The sequence below is a fragment of the Pristis pectinata genome, chromosome 4, assembly GCF_009764475.1.
Source record: "Pristis pectinata isolate sPriPec2 chromosome 4, sPriPec2.1.pri, whole genome shotgun sequence".
NCBI classification, from domain to species: Eukaryota; Metazoa; Chordata; class Chondrichthyes; order Rhinopristiformes; family Pristidae; genus Pristis; species Pristis pectinata.
In genome coordinates this window covers 43,307,942-43,333,988 of record NC_067408.1, presented here as the reverse complement: position 1 = coordinate 43,333,988, position 26,047 = coordinate 43,307,942, and the positions used below count along the sequence as shown (strand labels likewise).

Below are 26,047 nucleotides of genomic sequence, written 5' to 3'. Positions count from 1 at the left end.
ATTATCAGTACAGTGTGTCCAGAAACTTTTTGTGGGTGTGTGACATCCCTCAGGTTCAGCAGCAACAGTTACTTCACATTCCCTAGAATGTACCATACAATGTATGACCATACTGCAGAGAAAAACAGACTCCCTGCTTCACCCTGTCCAACACCTCCACAATCCTTCGTGTACCACATGATATCAACTCCAACTCTGCAGGAAGCCATGCCATCTCATGAGAGAAACTATAAACCCAATGAAAGCCTGGAACAGCCAGAGGTAAACACCCAGAAAATTCTTCTTCAACATCTCCAGGCAATGTAAATTAATCCAAGCGATATCACTTTTCAACCTTTTATATTTAAATGCTAATGTAAAAGTGAAAAGTGATTTACTACGCATGAACTCTTACTAGAAGGAATTTAGTTAATCAGCATACTTTACAATGTGGTGGCCTGTTCATGAGGCCTACTAATCTCTGGGTAATGAACTGTTTCCTGATATCTAACCTAATTCTGGCTTTACATAATTTGAGATGATGACCGGTGGTTCTCCCCAACCTATTCAGTTGAAATGATAGCTGTTTATCTCCATCATCTAATGAACTTTGATTAAGTCATCCCTAACTCCACAGTTCTCTAAATTGTACAGTGCCAGCTCATTGTGCCAATCTTGGTAACAAAAATAATTTAAACTGGATATTACTCTTGTAACTGAGTTAAAACTCAGTATAAATATCCAGCCAGGTAATCTGAATAGTGTAAAGTTGGATCTTTACTGTGTGTGCTGGATAATCTCATACATGCTGCCCACAACCAACAATGTGGCAATGACAATATCATCTGTTTTCTTGTGTGGTATTTGTTGAAGGATAAATATTGGGCAAGACACAAAACCACACAGTACTGACATACTTCTAGTAAGTGTCTGCACATTCTTTCTGTGACCATATGGGTTTCCATAGCGTGCTGTAGTTTCCTCCCACAAGCCAGAGACATACTGGTAGGTTAATTGGCCGCTGTAAATTACCCCTTAGTATAGGTTAATGGTGAAAAGAATCAAAGGGGAGATGATGGGTATGTGAGAGAGAATAGGTTGCAGGGATATAAGTAAGTAAGGAGAAGGGTGAGGGTACTAATGGGATTTTTCCCCTGGGAGCCAACAGATGCCCAATGGCCTAATATTCACCTTCTGCATTGTTATATGTATTTGCTTTCCCCAGGAGAAAGACAGAAATAGTGTTAATTAACTTCCAAGCATCTTGGATAAATGAAATCCTTAAATGATTAAGTGTGTTCATTCTGTATCAGGAATGCTTCCGATCTCCTCTGTCATTGACTTGTCCAAAAACCCAAGGTGATGGTTCTTGTGGTTTTTGTATAAGATTTCTCCAAATCAAATGCAGAAATAAGTAATTTATCTGAATAAGAAAGTGATATGATGCTCAGGAATAACCTAGAAATGTTTTCTGGTATGTGGTTTGCTGAATACAAAAACAAACTAAGATTACTGTCACATTTCAAAATGGTTGCAACACTTTTCATGGTTAATTGCATTAACTCTTTATTGAAAAACAAAATGAATAATCTGATTTTGAACTTGCAAATGGATGTAGTCAGTCTGAAGTACATCAGAAGGAATCTGTTTGGCAATCATTAAAGGCAAAACTAATAAGTGTTATTGTTTTATGATTGATTATATAGCTGAAATGCCGAGAATGTAATAGATGAGCAAAACAAAGGCAAGGCTTTAGACAAGTGATTATGAACTCAGAAAAGAGCAGTCGGTAGAAAGTATTTGCTGAAGGTAACCTAATACAAGCACTATAAACATTTATGCAACTAAGGATTTTATTAGCGGAGCAGAAATATATCATAGAATCAGAGGCTCAGATATTCAATCACACACTTCAATCTTTGTTGCAAAGGTGACACACTGATAGCCGGGCTTGGTTCCCTTGGCTCCTAACTCCTGTCTCTGTTCTGGCCTGTGCAGTAGTGAGTCTTTATAATGGCAACACAGGAGGCTCATGGAGAGTGCTATCAGGCTGCTCAAGATGGGATTCCAGGCTTACGTTTCCCCAGGTGTGCCTGCAGTGCTCCAGTGAGGATTGGTTACTTTGTCATGATCTGCTGTATGCTCAGGAGATCCCAACCTTTATCTAAAGCCTTCGCTTAGGAGGAGGAGGAGATAGAAGAGGGAGTGAAGGAGGATAAGGGCAAGCAGCAGGAGAGGTGAGGGTGCAAAGGGAGGAGAATGTAGGCAACAAAAGAAACTCCTTTCTACACATCCCATCAAAGCGTTATTCATGATGGAGGTTCTCATTAAGAATGCATTGCACTAGCTCTTCGCCTAGTTGCTGAGGTCAGTGATAGCCCATTTCAACACCTCTTGATTATGGTAACAAATAGCCAAAGCCTATGTCAAGAGACTACTGTGTAATTTTGTCAATGCATTTCAACTGCAATAGGCCTCACCTGCAGTTGCATCTGCAAAGCCATAACTAATCTCTACAATACAGATTGTCATCAGATTGCAGAAAGCTGATCACATTCCAGTAAGGGATAATCAATTCCTTAGATAGCTAAAGAACGATGAAAAAGCACTGGTAAAAGCATCTCATTCTTACCTCAGAAGGGTTTTTTGATGGTCTCTCTTTCCTTGAAAAAAAAATCTGTGGCTGCTGACATCCTTCCCACAGCTAAAGAAGCATGTCACATACCACAAGATTGAATGTACTTCATAAAAAAAGGAATGGGCTCGACTTCTGAAGATGCAGTAGCCCTGCTCCTGTCTGCTTGTGTGCTGGCACAGCAGGGAAAGGGGATGTGTGGAAATTTGATTCTAAAATAAAACTGCAAGAAAGTTATAATATTCAGAGGTTTGGAGGGATTTTTCAGGAGCTGGTGCATTCATTGCAACACTGTCCTCCAGTCAGAGGTGAAACTGCGACACTGCAGAGGGAAGTAATTATCAATAGTAAAAGGCTTTTACAACTATGGTTACAAAAACAACTTTCTAAGAATAAAATTTAGTAAAAGAGAGATTTAAAAATATTGCCCTTTTAAGGAATCAACTGCAAATCGCCAAAATCAGCAATGCCCATTGGAAGATTTAATTTCTTGGCTCAACCAAATAAAATTGCAACTATTATAAAGTATGGCTCATATCTACATGGATGTTTTTCTGAGGAGCAACTAATTGGATTATGAACTTTATGCTATTTAACTGCTAAAGATTTTTTTTAAGGAGCAAGTACAGTATAACATCGCTACCTGCTTATAAGTTAATATGTCTTACAATCTGTATTACATGATACATTGTATCAAGTGTGTGAATGACAAATTTATACTGGGGATAAGTTGAACTGAAAGCTCTTGTTTTATTCAAAGCATGGGCATTTTCCCCTTTCTGTTTTCAGACATTGGAAGTAGAAAAGTGAATTACTGTCCTGGTTGATAAACTGACAAACCAGGACTCTGTTCTGGATCATAAAGCAATAGATCTATTGGTATTCTATTGCATTTAGCGAACATGAAAGATCCACAGGCGTAATGTTAAATTTTGACAGTACAAATATCTGAACATCCAACTCCCATTCAACATTGTCAGTTTCACATTTGTTTCAAAATTTGCCTTTTTTTAATCACTCTTGGGTTATCGGGATCATATGAACAGCATTTAAAAGCCATCCATAATTGTTCTTGAGAGTCACCTTCCAGAGAGGAATTACAGATGGTCTTCAAATGATGGAATAGTGATATACAGGATGGTAAGTAGAGGTTGTGTGTTCCCATATGCCTTCAGCCCTTGTTTCTTCACGGGGTAGATATGGGTTAGGAGATGTTTTCAAAGGGGTTGTGCTGAGTTGCTTCAGTGGATTTTATAGACGATACACATTGCACAAGTGCCTGTGGCAGAAGGGGTGTCTGACTGGTTTTAATGTGACTGCTCCCATTAAATTTCTGCTCAATGATAACAGTAAGGATCATGATGATGGTGATGGTGATGGGATTTGCCAATGGGAATGCTTTAAGAAGTCAAGGGACCGTTGTAGATTCTGTCATATGGGAGGTGGCCATTGCCTCACACGAGTTGCATGAATGGCATTTGCCACGTACTGCCCCATACCTCAAAGTTTCTGCCTTGGACACTGACTGCTTTGTAACTTAAAGAGTTACAAATGGAATCAAACATTGTCAGAATATTTATCAACATGCACATTTTTGACCTTATGATGATGGTCACTGATGAAGCATTAAAGCTAGTTGGGCCAAAGATATTACCCTAAGGAGGTCCTGCTGCAATATTTTGGAGATGACATGATTGGCTTCCAACAACTATTAGCTGCCTTCTTTGTGCTGGGAATAACTCCAGAAACTCGGTGGATTTCCTGCTGATTTCCAGTGACTTCAATTTTACCAGGTTTCCTGAGTGGCTTCTTCCACGCTTATCAATGTGGTTGACTGTTAAGCAGCATCTGAAATGGATTACTTAGCAGGCCATTCCATCCAGCAGCGAAGTAAGGATGGACACAGGGAAGTAAGGATCGCCTTGTCAGTGAGAGCCACATCCAGTGACCTAATAAAAGAGATACAGGCTGACTTCAGCTGGCGGTGACCTCTCATGAAAATGAGCTTAATGCTGAAGCAATGAGCCAATAAAGAGTGCAACTCACTACAACTACATGACTGGCAATATGAAGCTGGTGCTGTACCAGCTTCCAGTGCAGTGTCTGTGCTTTAATTACCCTGTGCAATACTGATATCCAGCCTGTAATGTTTATTGATCCAATGTGTAATATACTAACCCAGTCTAATCTAAGGTATCATTGGCCGGGCATAACCTGTAATTTTATTGCACTTGCCCCAACATGACATAGCACTAGCTGTGGCATTTTGAGATGAGAATGCTCTAACTCCACCTACAAATTTGCAGATGATACCACCATTGTAGGCCATATCTCAAACAGCGATGAGCCGCCATACAGGAAGGAGATAGAGCTTAGTGGCATGGTGTCATGACAACAACCTTTCCCTCAATGTCAACAAAACAAAAGAGCTGGTCATTGACTTCAGGAAAGGCGGCGGTGTACATGCACCTGTCTACATCAATGGTGCTGAGGTCGAGAGGGTTGAGAGCTTCAAGTTCCTGGGAGTGAACATCACTAATAGCCTGTCCTAGTCAAATCACGTAGATGCCACGGTCAAGAAAGCTCACCAGCGCCTCTACTTCCTCAGGAGGCTAAAGAAATTCGGTATGTCCCCTTTGACTCACCAAATTTATCATTTGCGAGATTTATCATGTAATGAAATTCTCAGCCTTGCTGGGAATAATAATGCAGGATGATAATTGCTTTGATAGAGACGAGCCATAATTGGTTTGTAGAACCATAGAACCATAGAAAGCTACAGCACGGGAAACAGGCCATTCGGCCCTTCTAGTCTGTGCCAAAACGTTATTCTGCTAGTTCCATTTACCTACCCCCAGCCCATACCCCTCCAGACCTCTCTCGTCCATGTATCTATCCAATTTACTCTTAAAAGTTAAGAGCGAGCCCATATTTACCACATCAGATGGCAGCCCATTCCACACTCCCACCACTCTTTGAGTGAAGAAGTTCCCTCTAGTGTTCCCCCTAAACTTTTCCCCTTTCACCCTAAAGCCATGTCCTCTCGTACTTATCTCTCCTAATCTAGGTGGAAAGAGCCTACTTGCATTAACTCTGTCTATGCCCCTCATCATTTTGTAAACCTCTATCATATCTCCCCTCATTCTTCTCCGCTCCAAGGAATAAAGTCCTAACATGCTCAGTCTTTCCCTGTAACTCAACTCCTGAAGACCCTGCAACATTCTTGTAAATCTTCTCTGCACTCTTTCAATCTTACTGACATCCTTCCTGTAGTTCGGCGACCAGAACTGCACACAATATTCTAAATTTGGTCTCACCAATGACTTATACAACCTCACCAAAACATTCCAACTCCTATACTCAATACTTTGATTTATAAATGCCAGGATGCCAAAAGCCTTTTTTACAACCCTGTCTACCTGTGACTCTACTTTCAGGGAATTATATATCTGAACTCCCAGATCCCTTTGTTCCTCCGCACTCCTCAGTGCCCTACCATTTACTGTGTACGTCCTCCCTTGATTTGTCCTTCCAAAATGCAACACCTGACACTTGTCTGCATTAAATTCCATCTGCCATTTTCTGGACCATTTTTCCATTTGGTCCAGATCCCTCTGCAAGCTTTGAAAGCCTTCCTCGCTGTCCACTACACCTCCAATCTTAGTGTCATCTGCAAATTTACTAATCCAATTTACCACATTATCTTCTAGATCATTGATATATACAACAAACAACAATGGCCCCAACACAGATCCCTGAGGCACACCACTAGTCACAGGCTTCCAATCTGAGAAACAACCATCCACAACCACTCTCTGTCTTCTCCCACTCAGCCAATTTTGAATCCAGTTTACAACCTTTCCATGGATACCCATTGACTGAACCTTCTGAACTAATCTCCCATGTGGGACCTTGTCAAAGGCCTTACTAAAGTCCATGTAGACAACATCCACAGCCTTACCTTCATCTACTTTCTTAGTGACCTCCTCAAAAAACTCCACAAAATTCGTTAAACACGATCTACCACGTACAAAGCCATGCTGACTATCCTTAATCACACCTTGGCTGTCCAAATACTTATATGTCCTATCTCTCAGAACACCTTCCAATAATTTACCCACTACTGATGTCAGGCTCACTGGCCTGTAATTACCTGGTTTACTCTTCAAGCCTTTCTTAAACAATGGAACAACATGAGCTATCCTCCAGTCCTCTGGCACTGCACCCGTGGCTAGGACATTTTAAATATATCTGCCAGGGACCCTACAATTTCTACACTAGCCTCTTTCAAGGTCCGAGGAAATATCTTGTCAGGCCCTGGGGATTTATCTACCTTTATTCGCTGTAAAGCATCAAGTACCTCCTCCTTTTTAATCTCTATATGTTCCATGACACTAGTGCTTGTTTCCCTTCCTTCCATATCCATGCTGCCAGTTTCCTGAGTAAATACTGATGCAAAAAAACTGTTTAAGACCTCCCCCATCTCCTGAGGCTCCACACATATAGGACCACTCTGATCTTCTAGGGGACCAATTCTGTCTCTTACTATCCTTTTGCTCTTAATATACCTGTAGAAACCCTTTGGGTTTACCTTCACATTATCTGCCAGAGCAGCCTTATGTCTTCTTTTTGCCTTCCTGATTTCCTTTTTTAGTATCTTCTTACATTTCCTATACTCTTCAAGTACCTCATCCATTCCTAGTTGCCTATACCTGCTATACACCTCTCTCTTTTTCTTAACCAGCTCACCAATATCCCTTGAAAACCAAGGTTCCCTATGCTTGTTACCCTTGCCTTTAATCCTGACAGGGACATACAAACTCTACACTCTCAAAATTTGCTCTTTGAAGGCTTTCCATTTACTGAGCACATCCTTGCCAGAAAATAACTTATCCCAATCCACCCTACCTAGATCCTTTCTCATTTCCACAAAATTCGCCTTTCTCCAATTTAGAACCTCCACTCGAGGACCAGACCTATCCTTATCCATAATTATCTTGAAACTAATTGCATTATGGTCACTGAACCCAAAATGCTCACCTACACATACTTCTGTCACCTGACCTGCCCGGTTCCCTAATAGGAGATCAAGTATTGCATTCTCTCTCGTTGGTACCTCTATATATTGATTTAGAAAACTTTCTTGAACACATTTGACAAATTCCAAGCCATCCAACCCTTTCACAGTGTGGGAGTCCCAGTCAATATGTGGAAAGTTAAAATCCCCTGCTATTACAACTTTCTGTTTCTTACATCGGTCTGCTATCTCCCTGCAGATTTGTTCCTCCAATTCTCTCTGACTATTGGGCGGTCTATAATATAACCCTATTAGTGTGGCCGCACCTTTCCTGTTCCTCAGCTCCACACATATGGCCTCTGTAGACGAGCCCTCTGGGTTGTCCTGTCTACGCACAGCCGTGATCTGTTCCCTGACAAGTAATGCCACTCCTCCCCCTTTCGTCCCTCCCCCTCTATCACGTCTGAAACAACGGAAGCCCGGAACATTAAGCTGCCAGTCCTACCCCTCCTTCAACTATGTCTCACTAATAGCAATAACATCGTAATCCCACGTGCCAATCCACGCCCTAAGCTCATCCACCTTACCTACAATACTCCTTGCATTGAAATAGATGCACCTGAGAACATTACTATCATGTACAAACCTTTGATTTCTGTCCATACCTGCAGACCTCGCATGATCATTTTCCTCCTCACTTTCTTCTCTAACACTTTGGTTCCCCTACCCCTGCAAATCTAGTTTAAACCCACCGGAACAGCACTAGCAAACCTACCCACAAGTAAGTTAGTCCCCTTCCAGTTCAGGTGTAAACCGTCCCTTTGGAACAGATCCCACCTTCCCTGGAACAAAGCCCAATTATCCAGAAACCTGTAGGTCAGCCCTTCTTTCATAACTTCTGGGGTGTAATCTTCAACTATTCGAAACTTCCATTGTTTAAATTGAATCATTCCACGTCTACGAGCGGTACGAATCAAGAGTTCCTTGACGCTGACATAATGGAATCTCAGTATTACTGTCCGAGGTTTTTGATCCGGAGCAGGTTTAGATCTTAATGCTCTGTGAGCCCTATCCAGAATGGGGTCCTTCCAGGTCAATGACCCTCTGTTATTGCTTTTCCAGGTTTTGCTTGGTCGTAATTAAGGCTTTTTCAAGTGAATGGAGTTTGGCATCTGTCTCTTTACCAGCTTGGTTGAGTTCAGCAATTAGTTGCATTTGTTTGGCATCTTCCTGGATAAGAGTATTTTGTTTGTCTTCAAAGTCTTTTAAAATGGACTTCAATTCAGCAAAGCTCCAATCGAGCTTTCTATCCAGATTAGAAATAGCTTCCAAAGTAGGTTGGTCTCCAATACCTTTACCATTAGCAGAGGCTTTAGATCCGGTGGTCATTTTAACAGTTAAAGATCAAGATTAAACTTGTGCCAGTATTGTAAAAGACTTATTAAAGGGTGGTAAATAGTAGATTGAAAAGTGCCTGGACCAAAGCCAAGTTATGACTTAGTCCGTTGAGCGCCACCAACAAACTCCTTCACCGAATTTATCGATGCACTGTAGAAAGCATCCTATCTGGATGCATCACGGCTTGGTACTGCTCTGCCCAGGACCGCAAGAAACTGCAGAGGGTTGTGGACACAGCCCAGAGCATCACGGGAACCAGCCTCCCCTCCTCGGACTCTGTCTTTACCTCACACTGCCTTGGTGAAGCAGCCAGCATAATCAAAGACCCCACCCACCTGGGTCATTCTCTGTTCTTTCCTCTTCCATCAGGTAGAAGATACAGGACCACCAGGATTAAGGATAGCTTCTATCCCACTGTGATAAGACTATTGAATTATTCCCTTATATGATGAGATGGACTATGACCTCACGATCTACCTTGTTGTGACCTTGCACCTTATTGCACTGCACTTCCTCTGTAGCTGTGACACTTTACTCTGTATTGTTGTTGTTTTTACCTGTACTACCTCAACGCACTCTGTACTAACTCAATGTAACTGCACTGTATAATGAATTGACCTGTATGATTGGTATGCAGGACAAGTGTGTCACTGTACCTCGGTACAAGTGACAATAATAAACCAATACCAATACCATTACTATCTCTGTCTGTGGGACAGGTGAACACCCTTGTAATACTTATCTTTTAAAAAAGTAATAATGTTTATAACTTACTGAAGAGTTTTCTAATATAAATTAGAAAGTAACAAGTGCTTTGCAACAACTCAAGCACCTATTTGGTTTGAATGGCCACACCCATTTCTTAAGCAATGGGAAGAGATGTGTGGCCAGTGAACTCACCTGGGAAATTCAATGGCCAAATATCTGTATTAATATATTAAAAGCAACAAATCAATATTGAATTGACATAAAAGATCTATCAGAAATATTAACCCTACTATTTGGGCCCAAATAAATTTTTATATGTATAAATATTTATGATACATTTATCATAAATACCTATCCCCAAGGGATTTTTGCAGGCCAAATGCTGAAAGTAATTCTTAAGTTGTAGAAGATTCTGTTTTCTGCTCTTTTGTAATAACTTAGAGGCACCTACTCACCATTTGAATCGGGTGAATAAGAATCATATTAATTTCTCTTTTTCAAGTCAAGGATGTTATCATATAATAGAATGAAAAAGAAGCTGTTAGTTTTGTAATCTCTTATAATCTCATGATATATGCAACCAGGAATACAACCCCTCTTCTAACATCCATCTCACTTAACCAAAAATAGTATCTGGCAACAAAATGTCATTTCAGAGTTCCAAAGGTCAAAAGCTTCTTTTTGAAGATTGTAATGTCAATTACCCTTGGCTTGCGTTGCATGTCCAGACAAATAAACTTCCAAGAGATAACAGAAAGTGGAACAAGATTTTTTTTTAAATGTCGAGCATTGTGACCACCATGAAATGTGTACGTACACTACTTCAGTGGAGGAATGCTAGTAAAAAACCTTTCTCATTCCCAAAGGTGGAATAAGAAAAGTGGGCTGTGGCAGAAAGCGGATTATAATTATATAACAGAGGAAAATGTTGTACCCTTTGGGGAATGAGTAATTAAAATGTTAGTTTCGGAAGCTCACTGAGATTTTCCGTTCAAAAGAAAAGAAGATTAATTGTATTTTGTTGGCTACTTCCTAAATTGTTCCTTAGTGATGACTTTTGATTCTATTTGTAATTAAGATCTTAGACAGAAGCATCTCATTAAATATAATAGTAGTAATTGGTACAATGCTGAATTTGTTAAAAAAACTAAACTGCAAAATATTTAAAATAACATCTTGCATTTCTTCACTTCCCAATGACGGTCAGTTATAGAGTCATAGAATCATACAGCAGGGAAACAGGCCCTTCAGCCCAACTGGTCAATGTTGACCAAGATACTCCACTCAAGCTAGTCCCATTTGCCAGTGTTTGGCCCATAACCTTCTAAACCTTTCCAATCCTTTTAAAAGTTTGTTATTGGATCTGCCTCAACCACTCCCTCTGGCAGCTCATTCCACATAGATAGCACCATTTGTGTAAAAAAAAGTTGTCCCTTCAAGTTTCTATTAAATCTTTCCCCTCTCACAAACCTATGCCCTCTAGTTCTTGATACCCCAACTCTGGGAAAAACTGAGTGCATTCACTCAATCTATGCCCCTCATTATTTTATATACCTCTGTAAGATCACCTCTTCGTCTCCTACTTTCCAAGGAATAAAGTTCTAGCCTGTCCAACTCTCCCTATAACTAGCCTCTCAAGTCCTAGCAGCATGCTTGTAAATCTTTTCTCCACTCTTTACAGTTTAGTAACATCTTTCCAATAGCAGGATGACCAAAACTGAACACGATACTCCAAGTGCGGCCTCATCAGAGTCCTGTACAACCGCACCATGACCTCCCAACTTTTATACTCAGTGCCCTGACTTATGAAGGCTAGCTTGCCAAAAGCCTTCTTCACCACCCTATCTACCTATGACTCCACTTTCAGTGAACCATGTACTTGTACTCCAAGGTCCTTCTGTTCTCCAACACTCCCCAAGGCCCTGCCGTTCACTGTGAAAGTCAGATAAAACATTGAGCCTTCTCACTGCTAGTTAGTTGTACTCCACTTTGCACTTCAGAACCATCACTGTTAAGTAAAACAAAATTCAACAATCTAATCTCTAATCAATTGAATAGAAACTTTAAAAACATCACAAGATGTGAATTCAATTTAATTGAAGTTATTAACCTGGAGCTTAAAAAATCTATTCTTAATAATGATGCCTATGAAACTATCAGACTGCAATGAAACCCCATTTAGTTCACCATTGCCTTGGAGAAGAGGAAATGTGCCTTCCTTAGCCTGTCCAGCCTGGGTTATACATGACTCTGGATTTGCAGCAATGTAGTTGACTCTCCACTGCCCTCTGAAGTGGCACAACAAGTCATTCAATTGTATCGTGACAGTTATGTTGAAACAGAGAGAGGATAAAACTGGCCAGACCATCCAGAATTAACCAAGGCACCAAATCCAGAAGCTGAAAATTTGGTTCCAGCTCAGGAGCAAAGTTTTTACCAACTCAGTCCACCTTACAAATTTCTCCTTACTAATAGCATGGGTCTGGTTTTTTAATTGGAAAAGATGTCCCACAGACTAGCCAAGTAACAGAACCAAATTTCACAGATAACATGGCAGACTCCATCACAACCTCTAGCTACATCCTGTCACACCAGGCTGTCAGACCCAGCAGAGGTGACAGCCCAGGCAGGAAAGAGTAGCCATGGGAGTCCTCAACATTGACTTCCGACCTCATGAAGGTCAAACATAGGCAAGGGAACTTCTTCCTGATTACTACCTACCATCTTCCTTCAGCTAATGAATCAGTGCCTCTCCATGCTGAACAACACTCAAAAGAAGCAATGATTTCAAAGTCGATCACCAAGAATAGCTTTGTAGCACCATTGAGGTTGGCTGAGTTCTGAAGACCAGGTCTGCAGCAGGTAGTGGGTGAACTAAAACTAAAGATACTTGACCTTGTACATGTTGCAGATGCATCTATACATGATAGTGTTAGAAGAAATGACTACCGCATACTGAGGACCCTCTTCATCATGTTTTGTAACACTACAACTGCACTGAATGGATAGATTTGGAATAGAACTGAGGGTGTTCACAGGATGGTGTGGATCATCAGTATCCCTAGAAAAGTACTCCTCCACTGCCATCTATGACGTCACCACCATCTTCTCATGGACAACGGCAATATCACCCACATCTCAAGAAAGAGAGTAGAATAGCAAACTGGATAATAAGGAATATCATAAAATATATTGTAGAAAGCTATAGAAGAAAAGGAGACTAAAACAGAATAGAAATGAAACTGTTTTTGTTGGTTGGAGAAGTAATGTTGCTTATTGACTCTGCTGTCCAATCTTGATACTATCATAATTACTTCTTCACAATACAGGAAGTCCCCAACTTACGAACGCCCGACTTACGAACGTCCGTACTTACGAACAGACCTCCGTAAAGCCTATTATTTTAAGAAATCGAGTTACACACAATGGTTCGTACTAACGAACAGGCAGACTACTTTGCGCGACGCACAAAACAATAAGCGTTTTAAGCGGTTCGTCGGCCCATAATCATGGATTCAAAGCATAAATCTCGTGCAAGTGATGGTGATACATCGAAGAAAAGGAAAACGATCACAATTGAAACTAAAGTAGAAATAATAAAGCGTTCAGAGAGAGGTGAAACGCCAACAAACATTGGAAAAGCGTTAGGCTACAGTCGGTCAACGATTGGGACAATTATAAAGGACAAGGGAAGAGTAATGGAGTAGGTGAAAGGCTCAGTCCCAATGAAAGCGACAATTATCACTAAGCAATGCAGTGGTTTAATTATCGAAAGGGAAAGTCTATTGGTAATTTGGTTGGAGGATCAAAATCAGCGTAATATTCCTATTAGCCTTGGCTTAGTGCAAGAATTTAAAGTCTGCACATGCAGCAAGTGAAGGTGCTTGTGATGAAGAATTTGTTGCGAGTAGGGGTTGGTTCAACCATTTCAAAGGGAGGGTAAATTTACACAATATCAAAGTGCAAGGTGAAGCAGTGAGGGCCGCCGTAAGTGCTGCGAGAGAGTTTCCTGAAATGTTGAAAAAAATTATTGAAGAAGGAGGTTATGTGCCTGAGCAAATATTTAATGTAGACGAGACTGGCTTTTTTTTGGAAAAAAATGCCTGAAAGGACATACATTTCAAAAGAGGAAAGAACTGCTCCAGGGCATAAGGCAGCCAAGGATAAGCTAACATTATTGCTTGGTGGTAACGCATCCAGGGATTTCAAGCTTAAGCCCATGCTTGTGTGTCACTCCCTAAACCCGAGGGAACTTAGACAAATCATCGAGGCATCTCTTCCCGTTATTTGGAAGGCAAATGCAAAGGCTTGGTTAACAAAAGCTCTCTTCGAGGATTGGTTCCTGAACTTTTTTGTTCCTGCTGCTGAATGTTATTGCTTGGCCAAGAAGATTCCTTTCAAAATTCTCCTTGTGCTTGACAACGCCCCCGGACATCCAAGCACTTTAGATGACCTTCACCCCAATGTAAAGGTCATCTTTTTACCGCCCAACACCACATCACTACTTCAGCCAGTGGGTCAGGGAATCATAGCCTCCTTTAAGCCAGACCTTCTCACAAGCAGTCAGGGCTACCCAGGATGATGCAATGACCTTAAAGGAGTTCTGGGGGAATTACAACATCTATGATGGCAGCAAAAACATTGCAGATTCTTGGGAGGAAGTGAAGAAAACCAACATGAAAGGAGTCTGGAACAAATTGTGCCCCCAATTCGCAGATGATTTTAAAGAGTTTACAACTGAGGACATTGCCGAAGCCAGGCAAGCTGTGGTTGATATTGGTAATAATCAACTGCAGTTAGACATCAATGAAGATGATGTCTTAGACTTGCTTGAATCCCATGCCAAAGAACTGACCAATGAGGACCTTATGGAGCTGGAGCAGCAGATGATAGCATTTGAGGAAGAAGGCTGGGACCAAGAAACCCCAGAACCCAAGAAGTTTTCGATGAAGGAGTTAGATGAAGCCTTTCATCTCATTGAAGCAGGGATGGCAAAGTTAGAGGAGCAAGATCCTAATGCAGAGAGGTTCAGCAAAGTTTACCAGATAGTTACCGATGGCCTCAGCTGCTACAAGGCCATTTATAATGAGGAAAAGAAAAGATCTGTTCAAGGCACCCTTGATGTTTACTTTAAGAAATTGACTTCAGAAGTTAACCTTCACTCTACAGCAGCAGAATCAGGCCCTGGCTCTCCAGTAGCAGTATCAATCCCTGACTCTCCAGCACCAGGTCTATCCTCTCCAGCACCAGGCCCATCATCCAATTAATAAAGTCATTTTAATTGTTAATTAAGGCTCCTTCCGGTATGCAAGACATCAATTGGAACAAGAGTAACTAACAGGTTAAGAAATGTTTCTTTAATGTTTTTTAGACCTATACACACACACACACTCTCTCTCTCAATTGTAAACATTTGACTAATTGACGCTAGATGTGAACTGTACGTAACTGTTCCGACTTACATACAAATTCGAATTATGAACAGACACAAAAATGGAACTCGTTCGTAATCTGGGGACTTCCTGTACATAAATATCTTGAACGTGTGCCTATTTTAAGAAAGGTGGATATAGATTTTATTTTCTAATGTAATTTCTGTTAACAAATATTCAAGACTTAAATTTATTGATGTTTCCATTAATATCATATTAAATGTAATATTAATGGAAACCTCAATAAATTTAAGTCTGTAATCCATCAACACTTTAAGTGATACTCTGTTTGAAAATAAAAGCAGAGAGCGGGAGAGCTATAACAATACAGAACACAGAAACTCTGTACAACAGGAGAAGCAGAAGTTATAACTTGCAACAGACAAACCGGGAATTTTACTGGGAACTGGACTCTGGGGAGTGTGTTTTAAAAGCATAATTTAATTAATGTCATCTTGGCCCCCGAATTTTAAGTGACTGTGCCGTAGTTCAATTCCAATTGCAGATTTCAAAACAGAAAAAGGGAAACAATTCAAAACTTCCAAAGATTTTTAAGGTACCAGAAGAAACTTTGAAATATTAATTATATTTAACATGAAAAATACATTATCAAAAGTAGAAAAGAATAAAATAAAGACCAAATTCTCTAACCCTATAATGTTAGTAGACTGTGTTGTAAGCAATTAAGTCATAAAAATCTAGCTGGCTGAGTTTTTCTGCTAAACTGACAGCATATGAGCTGAGATGAAGCAGTTGGATCTTTATTCAGACATTTGTAGAATATAAATTTAAACAAAGCTTATCACTGTGGAAATCAGAGATGCACACAAAATTAGACGAGATATACACATGAAGAGGTCATTCAATCCATGTATAACTGTCTACCCATCACTTCTTACATAATTTTAGAATTCAAGCCTCCATTTGAAAGTCTATTCCATGCGTCAATCACTTAGTGCAAAAAAGAGCGTCCTGGCTTTGATTCTTTCCCAGATGGTGTAATACTTCATCTTGTGATACTACAGTACTGAGCAAAGTTTATGTTGAAGATCTATTTTAAAGAAAGTAAAAAGGGACATTTGGACAGGCGGCACAGTGGCACAGATAGTAGACCTGTTGCCTCACAGTGCCAGACACCCGGGTTCAATCCTAACCTTGGGTGCTGTCTGTGTGGAATTTCCACGTTCTCCCTGTAACTGTGTAGGTTTCATCTGGGTGCTCCAGTTCCCTCCCACATCACAAAGATATGCTGGTTAGTAGGTTAATTAGCCACTGTGCATTGCCTCGAGTGTGTGAGTGAGCAGTAGATTCTGGGAAGCATTAATGAGAAATTAGAGAGAATTTTTAAAAAAAGAGGTTAATGTCAGATTGTTGTAAATAGATAGTTGATGGTCAGTGCAGACTCGGTGGGCCAGAGGACATGTTTCTGTATTGTATCTTTCAATGACTCTATAAAAGACTTGCAATGATAGACCTTGCAAGGCCTCAACTGCAGTGAAGTACTGTTTGAAGTATAGTCACATTAGAATGTAAAAAATAATTCTGACAAATCAATGTGGAAACTCCACACAGTACAGAAGGTTAATGCCCTCCTTTATCCAGCAGCTGGATTGAGTCTTTCCTGGGCCATGGCTTCTTTGTCAGCAGCAAAATCCACAATGCACACTGCTTGGCAAAGCCACATCGACCTGCGGAACTCATGACTGAGTCCTGAATCGAAATCAGAAAATGCTGGAAACACTCAGCAGGTCAGGGTGCATCTTTGTGAAGAGAAGCAGAGTTAACGTTTCAGGTTGAAGACCCTTTTCAGAACTGGGAAGGAGACAAAAGCAACTTGTTGAGCTGTGGGGAGGGTGGGACAGGTGAGATGTCTCTTATAGGATAAAACTGTGATAACCATGGGGATAAGCCGTAAACAAGGTTATCTGGTCAATGAGTCAGTTAAGCAGTGAGAACATTGACAAAAGGACATGGACAAATAAATATAGAAGTTGCCAGCAGTTTAGGCTGCAATACTTTTCATGAGTTGTTGAATAAACATGTCGGAAAAAATTAGGGCTGGTGCATTCCTAATTTCTAATGGCATGCTAAGTCATAATTACTTCCAATTGCTAGCCCTGAAGACTTAATTTTATATGTGTGGAGTCTCATTCTTCCAGAATTAATTATTGTTGTTGAGCTCAAAAAAAAAATTTTGTTGTACTCCTTTCTGATGCCTGTTTTCTCTTTTTCCTTTCTTTATTTTTCATTTTTGGTCCTGATTTTATATTGAAATCAAATTCCCATTTTTACTTTCTGATTCAAACTTAGTCGTGGATAAGCATTCATCTTAGGCTGCCTGTTTTAATACAGATAAATAATAGGAACTGTCTTTTGTGCTCCACTTACAAAACTGGATGACATTGAGTTCAAAATAAGCAAGTTCAGCCCAAGTAACTGAGGACTAATTTCCACCCAGTGTCTCACAAAGGATTTTTCAATCAGATTGTTCAAAGAGAAAAACTGCTCTTTTCCATGCTCACACATACCACATATCACCAGTGAAGTCCACTGCACTGGAAGGGGACTCTAACTGCAATGATCTGCTGCTTAAATGCCCACAGTAAGGGTGCACTGTTGCTAGTGAAATATATGTGGCGTGTTTTTCATTTGTTACTGATTACAATCTGTATTATAAATTACAGAACAAATTACTTACCTATTGATAATGTCTTCCTATGATTCTCCTACCAGGATCCTACATTGTGGCCTTGATAATTGAAGTGTGTGGAGGACCAAGAAAATCCAAAAAAATCAATGTGACTTATTCAACATCACCGCCATTATAAAAGTGATCTATGCTCCCTTAAAAGGATCCCCATATAAGGTGTAATTTTCAAAAAGATGACAAACCCATGATTCCATTAAATTTAAATAATTTCATTGCACTACAATTTATTTTACTGATATAGACTAAATTCACACTTTATAAACAGTATGGGTATTTTCAATTTATTTTATTGCTATTTCTTTGTCCAATTGTCCTTGAGAAGGTGGTGGTGAATTACCTTCTTGAACCACTGCAGTCCCTATGGTGACAATACTCCCAAAATGATGTTGGATGAAGAATTGCAGCATTTAGGAGTAATCAGGGACCCCAATGTATTTCAGTCAGGGTGGTGTTTGGCCTGGAGACCAACTACAGGTAATGTTTTTCCATTAATAATTCTAAAATTATTAATGTTATAAAAGCACTGGAAATGAAAGAGGAGAAGATTAGCAGAACTGCTGCCAACTGTTTGAACTTGTCTTGAAATCAATGGAGATTTTGTTATTTTTCTGAAAATAGATTAATTTTTGTGCAATGTTATAAAGCATTTAGCACAGTGTCAGGAAATGGAATGCTGGATTAAGACTAGGCTGAGTTGGACACATTAATAATAACAAAATGCAGTCCCTGGCAAAACAAATGTTAGCTTATGCCAAAATAACTGCTATTCTAGTAATGTACTTGGAATTAGCACATGAACACGGCACTAGGGGAAAAATCTAAACAACACAATCTGATCCATATTTAATGTTATGTATAATTAGAATATTTTGGATATTTTCTATAGAATTAAATATTTTCTTTTCTAAAAAAGATTGTCAAAGAATTTTTTACTTTAATGTTTATATAATACAGAAAAAAAAATTAAATATTTTCTGAATGGACCCTAAAGTAGCAGATTTTTTTTCTTATTTCTCACAACTTCAAGTCCAATTATATTTTATAGGCCACTTAAAAAGTAACGCTGTTATTGTGCAGGAATTGTGACAGCCAATTCACACATAATAAGGTCCTGCAAACAGTGGTGATATAATGGACAAGATCATCCATTTTAGGGGCTGATTTGAGGCTAAAATATTGGCCACTCAGCCAACAAACCACATGATCAGAGCCTGTTCTTGGAATACGGATTAAATTAGTTCATTGATACAGCTGGGAGGGGTGAATTGATTGGCTCTGGACTACATTATGTGTGGAACATAATATGTTGATAAAACACCACCAGTAATTCAGAGTAGTTGGGAAGGCTGCTTACTCCATTAACAGTATATCACTTGTCAGCATACCTTGACCCAGCTTTTTGACCTTGTGGAGCAATTATGTTAGAACTGTCCATCCTGGCTGAAGCTGGATAATGAGAAGTCGGCTCTTGAAAACCAGCATCAAACATCAACATTTATTAGAATTTGCTGTTGGTTTATTGTTAACCAAGAACCAGGTGGACGTTTAATTTAGCAGAATCTTTTTCAGTGACTGATACAACTGATATTCTCCATCGCAAACTCAAAATGAATCTTGTATGAGAATGCATTCAGTAGTAAATTATACGAAGAAATGGCAATGCTTTGTGACATGAATCATTTTGTAGTTAACTAAGCCAAGGAGGGAGAGAAAAGTAGGAAAGTGCAGTTCAAATGCACTTTCCCACACATGACACCTACCTATTCCACAAAATACCTTTTTCCAAAACAAACCTGTGTGACCAGCACAGCTAAACTTTGAATGAATTTGAGCTTTGTTCCACCTCGGTGAGATTTTCTTTTCAAAGAACTTTTGTGTGGTGACTCATGTAACCCGAGCATTTCATAATGCTGTGACATTTCCATCAAATCTAACCTTTAAAATAGGAAACCGGCTTGCTACAGGAAATTGGCTGGATTTGAAGAGGCAGCAGTAATTCTCACCACTTCTATCCTGATGTAGCCATTGTACTACCAATGCATAGATGGTGAACTTATTAGCCCATGTTCTGTTTGACATGCTATTAGAGATACAGTTAAATCATGAATGATTAAAATCAGACTGAAACTTGCTCCAGTGTGACCAGGGAATGTAATCAGGCTTTTATATCTCTATGTAGTTTCTCAAGCAAGGTACAGCCACTGTGATAATGAGCAGAAGCGAGTTTCTTGAAATAATGCACACGTCTCAGTATTGAGAAGTTTTTATATTAGGAAAGAATAATACATAGAACTAAGTGGATATCCTTTTGGGGAGAAGACCAAGTTCTACAGTTTAAAATTCTGTGATTTTATGCACCATTGAGATTCTGCCTCTGCTAAAGGTCTAGAGCTATTGTGAAAATTGAGCTTAAATGTTTGAAGTACCTAAGATATAAGCTTAATACAGTGCACAAGATGTAAACTTCAGCAATTATAATGAAGTATTTTACATATTATGTAACAGTTTAAAGTAAGATGGGATATTGCAACTGTTAACTTCTACATTTGAAATTATAATTAAGTCACCAGAGATGGTGAACTAAGTGCTACAAAATATATAGTCATACTAAGTTGATGGTCAGAGTCCAGGCAATTTGCGGACATCTTTACAGACCAGAAAATGCTGGAGATACTGAGCGGGACAAATAACATATGTGGAGGGACAAAAACAAAGTTATCATTTCAGGTCAAGGACATTTCATCAGAACTGATCCTGACAGAACACCATTTGTTTCACTCTTTGCTGTGTACTTCCAGCAATTTATGTTATTTCAGATTTCCGGTACCTGCAGTATTTTAGTTCTGCATTGGTGGAGTATAAATGCAGATTATGTTAATAGCATCAATACATTGGCTGATAAGCCTGGATCCTGGTCTGATAGGCATAGTCAGACACCAAGAACAAGGTCCATAATTTTCCTACATCCTGTACGCAACAAGCATCAGCATAAGCACAATGTTCAAAGTAACCTGAACACAGTTTGACACGAACTTGTAGCAATCCTCTTGTAACTACCTTACATGAAGACAAGCGTAGATGGGCAAAAAGTGTCAGCGTGGACCTGGTGGGCCGAAGGGCCTGTTTACATGCTGTGCAAATCAATGACTCTCTATGACTCTATGACAAGTGTAAAAAAGGGCAAGACTCGTTTTCCACTCAGTGCCCTGCTGTGCCATTCTATTCTTGCTCAGCATCTGTTGATTTCAATATCATATTGGGCTGAGTCCACTTTTCTCTGCAGCGTCTTACATTCCCGCCCATTCAAATTGCCGTACCAGGCCATGATGAAAACAGTCAGGATACTTTCAACAGTACACCTGTAGAAGTTTGTTATAGAGTTTGGTGACGAGCCAAACCTCCTTAACCTCCTAAGGAAGACACTGGTGCGCCTTCCTTGTGATTGCATCTATAAGTGAAGATTACTGCCAAACAACTATTCTAGACCTAATGCTTTTCTACATGTGGAATTTTAAGCCTTCTGACAAGATTAGTGTAGAAGATCATTCTTAAGTTCTTTTTTTTTTGCTGTTTCTATCTGATACTGTATTTCTCTCCCTCTCCCTTAATCCTACTTGTATTTCCTAACTATTTTTTTCTAGATCTAATTTACGCTTGTTGTTTTATATGTTTGAGTTTGAATTCTGTGTGGCTCAATGTTTGGTTCAACCTGCTTGGTTCCAGAGTGATGCACTCTACAGTGGATCAGTTAAAAACAGTACAGATAACTTGGAGCTTCTTCAGCCAATTAGAAGACCAACTTTCAGTTCTTATCCAGTTGCCATTTCCCATGCAAGAGCTGGTGAGCTCCTTCTGGGCATCCATTTGACATCAGCAGCTTGCCTGTCAAATAGAAGTGTTGGCGTGGCCTCAGAGCCACAGCTGTCTCTTCATCACTGGTATACCTTACATGGCTGACAAGTTCCTCAATCCAATAGCTCCCAGGTTAAATTCTACCACAATGTTTGTAAATAGTTTCTTCCAATGTTGCTTGGGGCAGTTACGTAAATTATTCTGGATCTAATTTGTTTGCTTCTTCATTGGGATTGAAGTCATCATAGACCAAAAATGAAGAATATCTTTTCCAGACGGCTGTATCTCTCTTACTGTAAAATGACAATAAGATTAAAAAAATTATGTAACATAAGAATATTTATAAATAAGAATGCATGAGTTGGCAGATGCAGAATTTTTCAAAGTGATCAATGGCTTCATGTTGAAACATTGTATCAGAGGACAAGGAGATTGCAAGATAGCCTCAGAATTTTTTATTGGTACATTTTAATCTGGATTTCCAATTCCTTGCTCCTCTGAGTCAGAATTTTTGCCCTGACCCCAGTCCAGTTTTGCGGTGGGGTGAGAAGGGGTAATTAAATACTCACATGGTGTTCTTATAAGGTTTCCCACAAGACCTTTTCTCAGACCTATATCAGTTTCTTCCCTTCCTTCCTTCCCTGCTCCCATTGGCATTGTCCCTTCACTGAGGCATGAGTTCCATTTAAGTCACCCATGATCATGTGACAATTAATTGTGCATGGACCTTGGTGGTGAATATTGACAGCCTACTAGAGGGTGAACCAATACAGCCAAGCATAACCCCATCCTCACCCACTCCTCTGCAAAGACTGTGTGACACTGTCCCTGATCAGGGATGACTTGACAGAGGTGTACAAGTTGATAAGAGGCATACATCCTGTGGATAGTCAGAGATTTTTTCCCAGGGTGACAATGGCTAACATGAGGGGGCATAATTTTAACGTGATTGGAGGAAGATATAAGGGGGATGTCAGGGGTAAGTTTTTTTACACAGAGAGTAGTGGGTGCCTGGAACGCGCTGCTGGCAGAGGTTGTGGGAGCAGATTAGGGACATTTAAGAGACTCTTAGAGAGACACATGAATGATAGAGAAATGGAGGACTATGTGAGAGGGAAGGGTTAGATAGATCTTAGAGGAGGATAAAACGTTGGCACTTTGTGGGTCGAAGGGCCTGTACTGTGCTGTAATGTTTTATGTTCTAAAGTCCAGGTAATGTAATGGGATAATAGAACTCTGGATACTTTTCCGTCCCCTGACTCAAGGACTAAGTCTTCCTTACCCAGCTATGGCTGAAATCTAATAATTTCCTAGGTCTTGGGATTTTCTTGATTCTCTGTGATTCTACAGATCAGATTGTAAACCTACAGAGATGCCCAGAGAGTGAAGACATCCTTTCAAGTGTTGAACTTCTGAGGTAGAAGCTATCTGTCTGAATTGATTTTTTAATGAATATTTAATCTCTCACATATTCTAGGTCTATCCATAAACAAGCTTCCATCTTTTTGGTGTCCTCAGAACATTCCAAAGCACATTAGAAATAAAGAATTACTTCTGAAGCATAGTTACTATTGTCATCAAGCAACACAGATAATTTTCCCACAATAAAATCCCACAAACTGCACTGAGGTGAATAAATTAAATAGTTTGCTTTTGAAGGTGGTATTGTGCCCATGAAGTCAGGAGAATTCTCTTATACATTGTCTCATGGAATCTTATATATCCACCTAAAGTATCTTATTCTAAAGATAAGCAATTGCAAAACTTTTCATTGGTGTCAAAAGTTATTCAAGTATGTGAAACCTATACTGCTGATATTTTCTACCTGATTTATTGTTTAAAATATCTCCATTCTTCCTTTCATTCATAATCAGTAATCTATATTTTATTGGGTTCAGAAATTCCTTTGCTATTATTACATAAACTACTTATTTGCAGTTACAAAAGGCCTCTACTCACGGGATCAAGTCCTGCAATCTTTCCAGAAATTCCAATTGAAAACTGATGGTGCCCACAGTAAGACCAAATAAAATTGTGTTATAATTCCTTTATTTGTTTTTAATAATGTTTAAAAAATGTAGTATGACTAACATAGAGCAAAGTTGCTTTTATGTGTTGAGATAATGTCAAATGCAACCAAATATCATATGGACCACAAGTGTTCACACTTTGTTGTTGAAGGAATCTTAACCCAAGTATGGAAGGTTAAGGTTAAGAGAATCAATATTCTGTTAATCATTGTCTCTTGGGTTTGTGTATAAGTTGGGGAACTGGTCTGTTTATACCTTCATGAACTTTTGTTAATGTGAATTGAGAGAAACTATATGAAGAATTAATGCATTAAAAAGGTGCAATGGATTTTGGTCTCATAGGTGAACAAAAGCTCTCAACCCATTCCTTAAACTTATGTTAACCAACAACCTCTCTGAGGTTTACACAGGGAATTGCTGCAATTAAAAAGCCATTCTGGCACGGCATCCCCTACAGTTGATCTGGGTCTGTTATGAACAGGGCATATATCCCATTGATCGGTTAGACAGAAGACTTATGAATGAGGTGCAGAGAACCTGAACCAGGAAGTGTCAGTTGGAATGATGAATTCAATACCAGATCCAGCAAGCAAAATAGAGGAAAAGAAAGACTGGATTAAGACAGAGAGATGTAAAAATAGACACAAAGACTTTTTTTTATTTGTAATTATTTTAAAATCCCCAACAATATTTAAAATATAAGGTTTCATACCTGCAGTGATTAATTTTCAGTGCCAGAGAGGTTATTTGGCAATAATTCAGATTGAGCCCTATCATCTTTTCAGAAATTCCAATTGAAAACAGTACCCACAGTAATAACTTAGAATAACTTTAAAATAACTTAGCTATCCCTACATAACATATTAATAGTGTTAAGACAACATCATGTCAGTTTCTGCATAACAACTCCATTGCCAATAGCACAATCTCTCAGCTGTTGTTTAAAAATTCAAGTGTACTTGAGAAGATAAGCCCTTCTGAGAGTTTTGATATGTATATGGTTTTGTGAGTACATTAAACTCATACGCTTGCACTTATATAGCGAAAATATTGACAGGGTACTTACCATGGACACTGCTTCTGGAGTTCCAGGGTACTTTGCACAGGAATCTCCTGTTTTCTGTGCTTATCTGCAGAAATGTGAGTGATGCAAGTTTCTGCTTAGTTTTACAAGAATGAAAACCTGTATTTACACCTTTGACACAGTAAAATGAAACAAGGTGCTACAGAGGCTAGTGATCAAACAAAATTTGGCATCAAGCCAACAAAGCACTTGTTGGAGGAGATGATCAAAATCTCAGGCAAGCAGGTAGGTTTTAATAGGGGGCTTCAGAATGGAAAGAAACATTAGAATGTGGGAGATTTAAAAGGGGACAAGGCCATGGAGAGATTTGAAAACAAGAATGAGAATATTATGATTAAGGAGATTCTTAATTGGGAGCCAATTTAGGTCTGTGACAACAAGGCTGATGACTTGAGAACCAAAGACATTGGTGACAGGTTCACCAGTCTAGAGGCAGGAAGATTGGGAAGAAGTAGTCAAAGGGGTAGTGGAGATACCAAAGAGAATGGGAAAGAGGGAGAAGAAAAGGTAAGTTTGGAGAAAGATGGAGGAGGAGCCTACATTAATGGGCTTCCAGTGAGATTAGAGGAAGAAGGGACATTAATGTACTGCCAAGAGTCTGAGAGAGAAGGTTCATCCAAGTAGACAAGGAGCAGGGACAGGAGGGGGCATTGGTGAATGGTGCCAGAAAGATGATGGATTAGCAGGTATTGATGGTGGGAATTGAGGATAGAAAAGGTAACATGATTAGGGAAAAGGGAAGGATTGAGGAGGAAGAAGAGTTCTATTGATATGGTACAAATGGAGAAGATTGTTGTTTGTAGGTGGAGGAGATTTGTGAAGGACATGCAAAGGGTAACGTGAAGGAGATTTAGGTTCAGTGAAGCATCATCATTGGGAGCCATAGTAGGGAAAGTTTAATAGTTCAGCCATTTAGCAAGGTAACTTGGAATTCAGGGGGCAGTAGAAAGTACACTTCCAGGCCCATGAATAATACTGGAAAGGCTCTGGTAAACAAAAGACTAGGCTGGCATTCTAGTGCCAATCAGCAGAGTAACTCCTTGGTAATGGGTGTCATCTGTCCCATGTGAATGAAACTGAGGCCTCACCTGCTCTCTCATGTTCATGTAAAGATCCATGGCATTAGATTGATGAAGAATGATGGAGTTATGGCCATATTGATCCTGCAACCAATAAATAAAAACAGATTTACAGGTCATTGT

General features: G+C 39.6%; 1 protein-coding gene across 1 annotated transcript in view; it reads right to left on the bottom strand.

Moving 5' to 3' along the window:
- Positions 1-1,298: 1,298 nt before the first annotated feature.
- ccnjl (cyclin J-like) overlaps positions 1,299-26,047 on the bottom strand; it is a 441,915-nt gene continuing 417,166 nt past the window's right edge. Inside the window, exon 6 of the mRNA XM_052013719.1 lies at positions 1,299-1,308. The gene's annotated coding sequence lies outside the window, so the exon portion shown is untranslated. The remainder of the gene's footprint in view (positions 1,309-26,047) is intronic.